Genomic DNA, 7,435 nt, shown 5'->3' with positions numbered 1-7,435 from the left:
GCCAGCAGCAGAGCGCGAGCGCTTAACCGCTAAGCCATGGGGCCGGTCTGGAAGATGATTTCTCTGATGATCTATTTCTGGGACTTCTTTAGAAATACTCAGCCCTTTCAGTTATGTTTCTGTGAATCCACTTTACTTTGAAACCAACAAGGATACTGCCTGTAACAGTAAGGAATTTCTTTGGCTGCAAATAAGAGAAAATCCAACCAATAGTGACTTACACTAACTTGCATAACCCTAGGGCTGGTGCAGCTGCTCAAGTAAGTCATCAGGTACCCAGGCTGCTTCTATCACTTTGCTCTACCATCCTTAGCTCATGACTTTAGTCCTCATGGTTACAAGATGGCTGCTGCACTTCCTGGCCTCACATCCATATTCCAGGCAGGAAGAAGGAGGAAGGGCAAAGAGCTTGTCAGTCATTTTTTTTTTTTAAGTCAGGAAAACAAGCTTTTCCAGAAGTCTCACTTGGCTGACTTTGCCTACATCTCATAGGTCAGTGTGGTGTCACATACTCGCCCTGAGCTAGAAGGTGGCTACGGAAAAGGGAGTTGTGGATGAAGAGGAGAAGCAACAGGGTCTGCTCTGCTGAAGAAATAGAACACTGTAGTTCTCATGAGTGCACTGTGTATAAGTGTGTAATGGCACCGGTGGTGGGAATCAGAAGGAAGAGGGGAAACATTCCTACTCCTGAAGGGAAATCGCTAAACAGATTTGTCTCACCCCAAAAATGTGACAGAAGCCAGTCAGCACACATTGAGACAAAGCCCGGGTTTCTTCACACTTGTCTCCAGATGTCTAGCCAGCTCGAGGAACAGGATGATCTCATGGACGCTGGCCGTATGTTACTAACCACTTACTAACTCCCAAATACGAGGGAAACAAACATTCCAGATCAGGGTAATGAACGCCCGACTCAGAGCAGAGATTCCATTCTCACCGGGAAGTCGGAAATGACTCCACTGAGAAGACAGTAGCTCACAAGGGAAAGGATTGCTAGATGGGGAGCCAGGAGATGGAGAAAGTCTCCTTGACCACATGCCAGTGTGCCGAGGGAAGGACTCATCTTGGGCAAGGCCCAGCCAAGTTCTCACATCAAGGGGAGGGGGAAGTGGGGCTGGGTCAGGGGAGGGATCGGGGTAGGGGTTGGCTGCTGGGGGAGCAAGCAAGTTAATAAAGGTGTCTCCCTTGACTACCTTCTTTACTAGTCTGATGGTCTTGCTTTTCCAAATATCTTCTCATCCTAGGCTTGTCAACATGCGAATATGAATCCTTTTGGAAATGGTTGAAAAACTATACACACTCACAGAATTTATCCGTACCTACAGTGGGAGATTGCAAAAATGGCCACAATCCTTCACTGCTCCCTCGTGCTTACTGCTGTGCAAGGGGACTTGGCAGCCCCTCCCACCAAGAGCAGCAGGCTATTTCTCCCGTCCTTGAATTCAGGCTGCCCTCGTGACGTGCTTTGCCCAGTAGAACGCAGTGGGCGTTATTTGTACAGTTCTGAGCCTAGGCCTCAAGAGAACGTGCCTACTTCTTCTCTCTCTGGAAATCACGTGAACAGGCTGGGCTAGCCTGCTGGAGGATGAGGGCCCATGTGGAGCAGAGGAGTTGCCCCCACTGAGGCCATCCTAGACCAGCCAGCCCCCCGCCGATTGGGCAGCCTGCTGCAGAGCGTGAGTGAGCCAGCCTAAAAATGCTGAACTGTAGAATCGTGAGCTAAGTAACGGTGTTGTTTTAAGCCACTAAGTTTTGGATGGTTTGTTAAACAAAGAGCTAACTGATACACTTACTATGTGCCCTACACTGACTATGTACTTTATGTAATTGTTCTATTTCTTTGAATGATATTAGTACCTATCGGTGTGTAGAATATGGGTGCCAGGGAGACATAGCCCCCAGCCCGCCCCTCAGTTTGTTTCTGCCTGTTCTTCCACTCTGATTGAATTTCTGTGTAGTCATTTGCTCCAAGGAGCTGTGAGGCTCTGACAAAAGGACCAGAATGTTCTGTGATAACCTCCTACCATTCCTCAGTCTCCTGTCACTTAAAGGTATGTGGGGTTAGGGAGGTGGCACTCCAGTTGGCATCCATCTAACTTCTCATTCTGCAAGCAGCTCTCTGGGGAGCTTTCTTGCTGTTTATAAGCATCTGTAGGTTCCTAGATGTCAGAGACCAAGAGATGATCCTTTGGTGCACTTCTCAGACAGTGCACCAAGGGAGGAATGAATGTAAGATACCTGATTCTTTCTATGCAGACAGAAGTGGGAATAGATGGAAGGTGGTAGCTTAAAGCCCTTGGCAGGATAACAGTCACCAAAGCAGTGATCATGATAAGTGCCAGCCTAGGGCACCTCATGCCAAGGAGGAAGGCACATCCCCAGGCTGGCGATGCTTCTGCCTAGATAGCCTCACTCTGCTCTTATTGTGGGATGCAAGGCACAGTCTGCCGCAGCCCCTTGGGGTAACAGACACTTATTTAAAGTCAAAGTGTCTGCCAAAAGATAATAGCTTTAAATGTAAAATTACAAATCATTTTGGGTAATGTGATGCAAATTGCAATAGAAGCATTGGCGGTACTTTGATTTCATTTTTGCTTTTCTTTCACTACCGGCCTTGTCTAAAGTTGCTGCTAGGGACAACTTATTCACATACCATGTACCCTTCAACTATGGCACTGATATCGTCCACTCAAGGAGGACATGAGTGGAGGCCAAGGAGACCCTGGAGGAGCCCTTTCTTCCATACGAACTGTGGCTATTTCTAAGAAACCCAGATTTTTTTTTTGCTGAGGAAGATTCTCCAAGCTAATATCCACTGCTGATCTTCCTCTTTTTGTATGTGAGCCACCACCACAGGATGGCCACTGACAGAGGAGTGGTGTAGGTCCACGCCCGGGACAGAACCTGGGCCGCCCAAACAGAGTGTACCAAACTTAACCACCAGGCCACCAGGGCTGGCCCCAGATTTAACTTTTTCAGTGTTGGTTTCCTCGTCGTGGGGAGTGCCTGGACATATTCAATTTCCGTTGGGAATAGGACGTCAATTTTAATGGGTAATCCAAAATCCATTTTTCGCTTCATCTAATGCTAAGCAAAGGCTTTTAAATAACCAATTGGCTGGATTTGTTTCCTTTACCGTCTCTGAGCCTCTGATGGAGGCTCGGAGCACCTCGGTCCTCAAAAGGTTCAAACTCAAATTCTGTGCTCTTTCTTCCCAGGGACGTGGGAAAATTGAAAAGTGGTCGTTTCCCAACTGCTTCCCTTTATCGCCCTGGGGAGATAGATATTGCTGAATTGAAGGTCTGTCTCTAAGCAGAAAAACCAGAAAAGAAGGGAATAAGCAACAAAAAATACAGAAGTGTTAAAATACTCTTCAAATGTTTTATATCGAACTTCTTTCAAGGAAGGAGGCTCAAATTGGCTGACCCCTCAGTCCCCGAGAGAAGCCCTACCAAACATCTTCCCAAATACAGCAGATGTCTCCAATCAGTGACTGTGGAGAGGCATTTGTTTTTTTGTGTGTGTATGAGGAAGATCAGCCCTGAGCTAACATCCGTGCTAATCCTCCTCTTTTTTTGCTGAGCAAGACCGGCTCTGAGCTAACATCTATTGCCAATCCTCCTCCTTTTTTTCCCCAAAGCCCCAGTAGATAGTTGTACGTCATAGTTGCACATCCTTCTAGTTGCTGTATGTGGGACTCGGCCTCAGCGTAGCTGGAGAAGCGGTGCGTCGGTGCACGCCGGGGATCCGAACCCGGGCCGCCAGCAGCGGAGCACGCTCACTTAAGCGCTAAGCCATGGGGCCGGCCCCGGAGAGGCGTTTTGACAAAGGTTTCCAGAGCCTTCAGGTTTAGAACTGTCTCCTCGCGGGGCTGTGTGGGTCTCGCTTCATCTTCCTCTTTTTCAGCTCCCCTGTGGCCACCTGTTTCCGAGGAGCTCAGCACTTGTAATGACAAGGAAACCTAGAGGCTGAAAATAGAGCTGATTTCCCAGAATCTCAGGTACCGAGAGGGGTGGGGACTTCTTGGACATGAGATCACATTAGCTGATGAAACTCGGCTGTCATGTGCCCCACAGCCCCGTCTAGCTCCTGGCGACAGGGAAGGAAGCCAGAGTCGCTGGGAAATTCTGCAGAGGTTTTCACGGAAAGGGCTGAGCTTCCTCACGGTGGAAACGTAGGCCAGACTCAAATGAACCTGCGGCTGGGACTGCTTTTTCTAATGAAAATGCTCAATCAATTCCCAACCATGGGAACTGCATGAGATCAATAGCCCCATAACTTTCATTTTAATGTTTGTCACCTGAGCCCTTGAGGTCATCTGTGAGCGAGGCCTGTTAGCTCTGGCATCTCCTGGGCTGGCTTCTGAAGCACACTTCAGATTGGTGTGAAACTGATCATTTCAAAGCAGCTCTGTAACTTGTCCAGATGGTCCTTAGTGCATCACGTTACAAACAACCTAGAAGCAAGATGTCCTCAGGTATTAATACTGTTCACAGCACACTTGGGTAAGAACATCTCCTTCCCCAGGTTCTTTGCTCAAGGTACTGATACAAGAAAATAATAATAGCAAACATTATCTATTAGTTTTCTATTGCCGTGCAATAAACTATCCCCAAACTTAGCTGCTTCAGACAACAATAGACATTTATTATCTCACACAGTTTCTGTGTGTCAGAAATTCAGGAGTAACTTCTCTTGACAGCTCTGGTTCAGGTTTCTTACAAGGTTTTACTCAAGACATCAACTGAGGCCACAGCCATCTGAAGGCTTGACCGGGGCTGGAGGATCCACTTCCAAGATGGCTCCCTCACTTCGCTGGCAACTTGGTGCTGGCAGTTGGTAGGTATTATTTTGATTACATTTTTAAACTATGTATTAAACTAAGTACATAAATATTCATGAGGAAGGATCTAAAACCAAATTTCCCTACTGTCGTAATTTTGTCTGCTCTGCTTTATGCTGCCACCCGTCTCCTCTGGGTCCATGTCCGTCTCCCCCATGAGCTGTGTGTTCCTCAGGTTCAGGAGCCTTGGGTTGTCAATATTTCCAGGGCCATGCCACCCCATGACCCTGCCCAGCTCCTCTTCCTCTATCGTCCAGGAGTTTGCCCAGCGTGACACACACAGAAGGCGCTCAACATGGAGAGAATTCAGTACGGTCACTTCCTACCTGTAGTACATTCCACAGTGGGGAAGATCCTGACCCTAAGGAGAATCTCAACCCATGGTCAAAAAGAGTGAGCAGAAATATGGAGCTCACCTGTCCTGGTTTGATCTCCCAAATGGACTGATGACATCAGGGGAGCAGGGGTGGACGGTGGTGTGAAGGAACAGGAGCAGAGGCCCCAGTGATTTCTTTTCTAAGCTGAGTCGGGGGCTTCACTCGACCTGGAGTCCCAGGCAGAGTGGACATATTTGAAGGTGGCTGGCCACCCTCAAGCGTGGTCCTGAGGGCTGACCTACGGCTCCTCACTGTGGAGAAATCAGGCCCTGGCATAGCTGTGGGAGGCCCAGAGTGGAACAAACCCTTCTCGTTTAACAAGGAAAATGTGTTCTCTGTCCCCTAGACTACTCCCTCTGGGTTCATCTCTGCACTGGCTTTGGCAGGAAGGGGAGGAGGAAGAAAAAGAGGAAGGAGGGGGCATTTCCTCTCACAGCCTGGGTTGCCAAAGCAGCTGCTCTAAGATTCCTCTTCTCTGTGGGTCTTCCAGACAATCTGGCCCTGTTACTTGTCCAGAAAATACTTTCTCCGTGGCACTCCCACTTGAGAATGTACTTCCTCCCTGCTCTGTCTCCCATATCGCTGCCGCTGCCTGCCTATCCTCTCCAGGCAGGACACTTTCCTCAATGCTCTCCACTCTGGCCATGCTGGTTTGTCTTTCGAGGCCCGAGTAGGTCAGGACTCCTTTAGTTTTCCATGAAAGAAACCCACTTCACATTAGCTTAAACTAGAAAAGGAACATATGGACATAGAATTACCATATGACCCAGCAATTCCACTCCTAGGTATATACCCAAAAGAACTGAAACCAGGTATTCAAATAAATACTTCTACATGCATGCTCATAGCACCATTATTCATAACAGCCAAAAGGTAGAAACAACTCAAATGTCCACCAAAATGGACAATAAAATGTAGTAGGTATATCCACACAGAGGAATATTATTTAGCCCTAAAAAGGAATGAAGTACTTATTCTACAACATGGATAAACCTGGAAAACATCATGCTAAATGAAAGACACCAGACACAAAGGTCTTATGTTGTATGACCCCATTTATGTGAAACTTCTAGAACAGGTAAAGGTATAGTGACAGAAAGCAGACTCGTGGTTGCCAGGGGTTGAGTGGAAGAGGGGAATAGGAAGTGATGGCTTGATGGGTATGGGGTTTCCTTTCGGGGGAATGAAAATGTCTGGGAACTGAATAGAGGCAATGGTTGCACAACATTGCAAACGTACTCAGTGCCACTGAACCGCACACTTTAAAATGGCTAACGGTTAATTTTATGTTATGTGAAATTTACCTCAATTAAAAAAAAAAGGAAGAAAAAAACCCAATGCTTAAAAAATAAAATCTAATGACAATTTGGGGGAAAAAAAAACAAAAAAAGGAATGTATGGGCTCCTGTAAACAAGAAGTCTGAGATGGATCCTGCTGGCTTCAGACATGGGGGGATCCTGGGGCTTGGTGATGCTGTCAAGGTTTCGTCTCCATCTCTCAGTTCCACGTTCATCTCTTCAGCCCTCACGTGGTGGGAGGAGAGGGCCACTGCCAGTTCTGGTGTCACATGATGCTCAGCAAGCGAGAGAGGAGACTTCTTCCTGCCTTGGTCGTGTCTGTCCTTGGACCAATCAACCTGACCAGAGTATGGAGACCTCTGACTGATCCGGCCCCGGTCATATGGTCACCCCCGCAGCCAGCCCAGGAAGGCGGTCGGGTAGAAGGTATGAGGTCAGTGCCACCCAAGGCTCGTGGGCTGAGTGGGTTACTGTGGAATGGGGAAAGGGTGATACTCCGAAGGGAAGGACGCTGGGTAGTGAAAGTAATCCTCCTTAGAGCCTCCACTGGGCTTTCTTGCTGTCTTCCTGGAAGACCCTCACCTCTTCCCCCACTGTGTGCCAAGGCTCTCAGCTCCTTCCCAGAGCATCTCTGCCCACTCGGCCCACGGGGACCTCACTTGCTGGCACTACTACATTCAAGAGCAGAATCCAGCCCTGTTAATTTATTCAGTCTTTACAGAGAGAGACTTGGCACTCTGCGCTAAATTTTGAATGTTCTTATCTTTTGACCCTGCAGTTATGGTTTTAGGAATAAATCTTAAGGAAAAAGTCAGCAAGAGTGCAAAGATGTATACACATAGGGATAGCCTCTGAGTAATTGCTGATAACAGCGAACATGGAATAACATAAAATCATCAACAGAGGAGGGGTTAGA

The 7,435-nt window shown here is 47.7% G+C and overlaps 1 long non-coding RNA gene across 1 annotated transcript; it reads right to left on the bottom strand.

Annotated features, from left to right (window-relative positions):
* Positions 1-3,367: 3,367 nt before the first annotated feature.
* On the bottom strand, positions 3,368-5,590 carry LOC147915942 (uncharacterized). Its single transcript, XR_015553562.1, has 2 exons — positions 5,260-5,590; positions 3,368-4,456 (listed from the first exon to the last, which is right to left on the bottom strand). It is a non-coding gene; the product is annotated as an uncharacterized LOC147915942 (long non-coding RNA).
* Positions 5,591-7,435: the final 1,845 nt, after the last annotated feature.

Source organism: Ceratotherium simum, chromosome 11, assembly GCF_057802395.1.
Source record: "Ceratotherium simum simum isolate JZ-2026a chromosome 11, ASM5780239v1, whole genome shotgun sequence".
Lineage (NCBI taxonomy): Eukaryota > Metazoa > Chordata > Mammalia > Perissodactyla > Rhinocerotidae > Ceratotherium > Ceratotherium simum.
The sequence above is the reverse complement of the archived record's forward strand: the minus strand, read 5'-3'. Positions and strand labels throughout refer to the sequence as shown.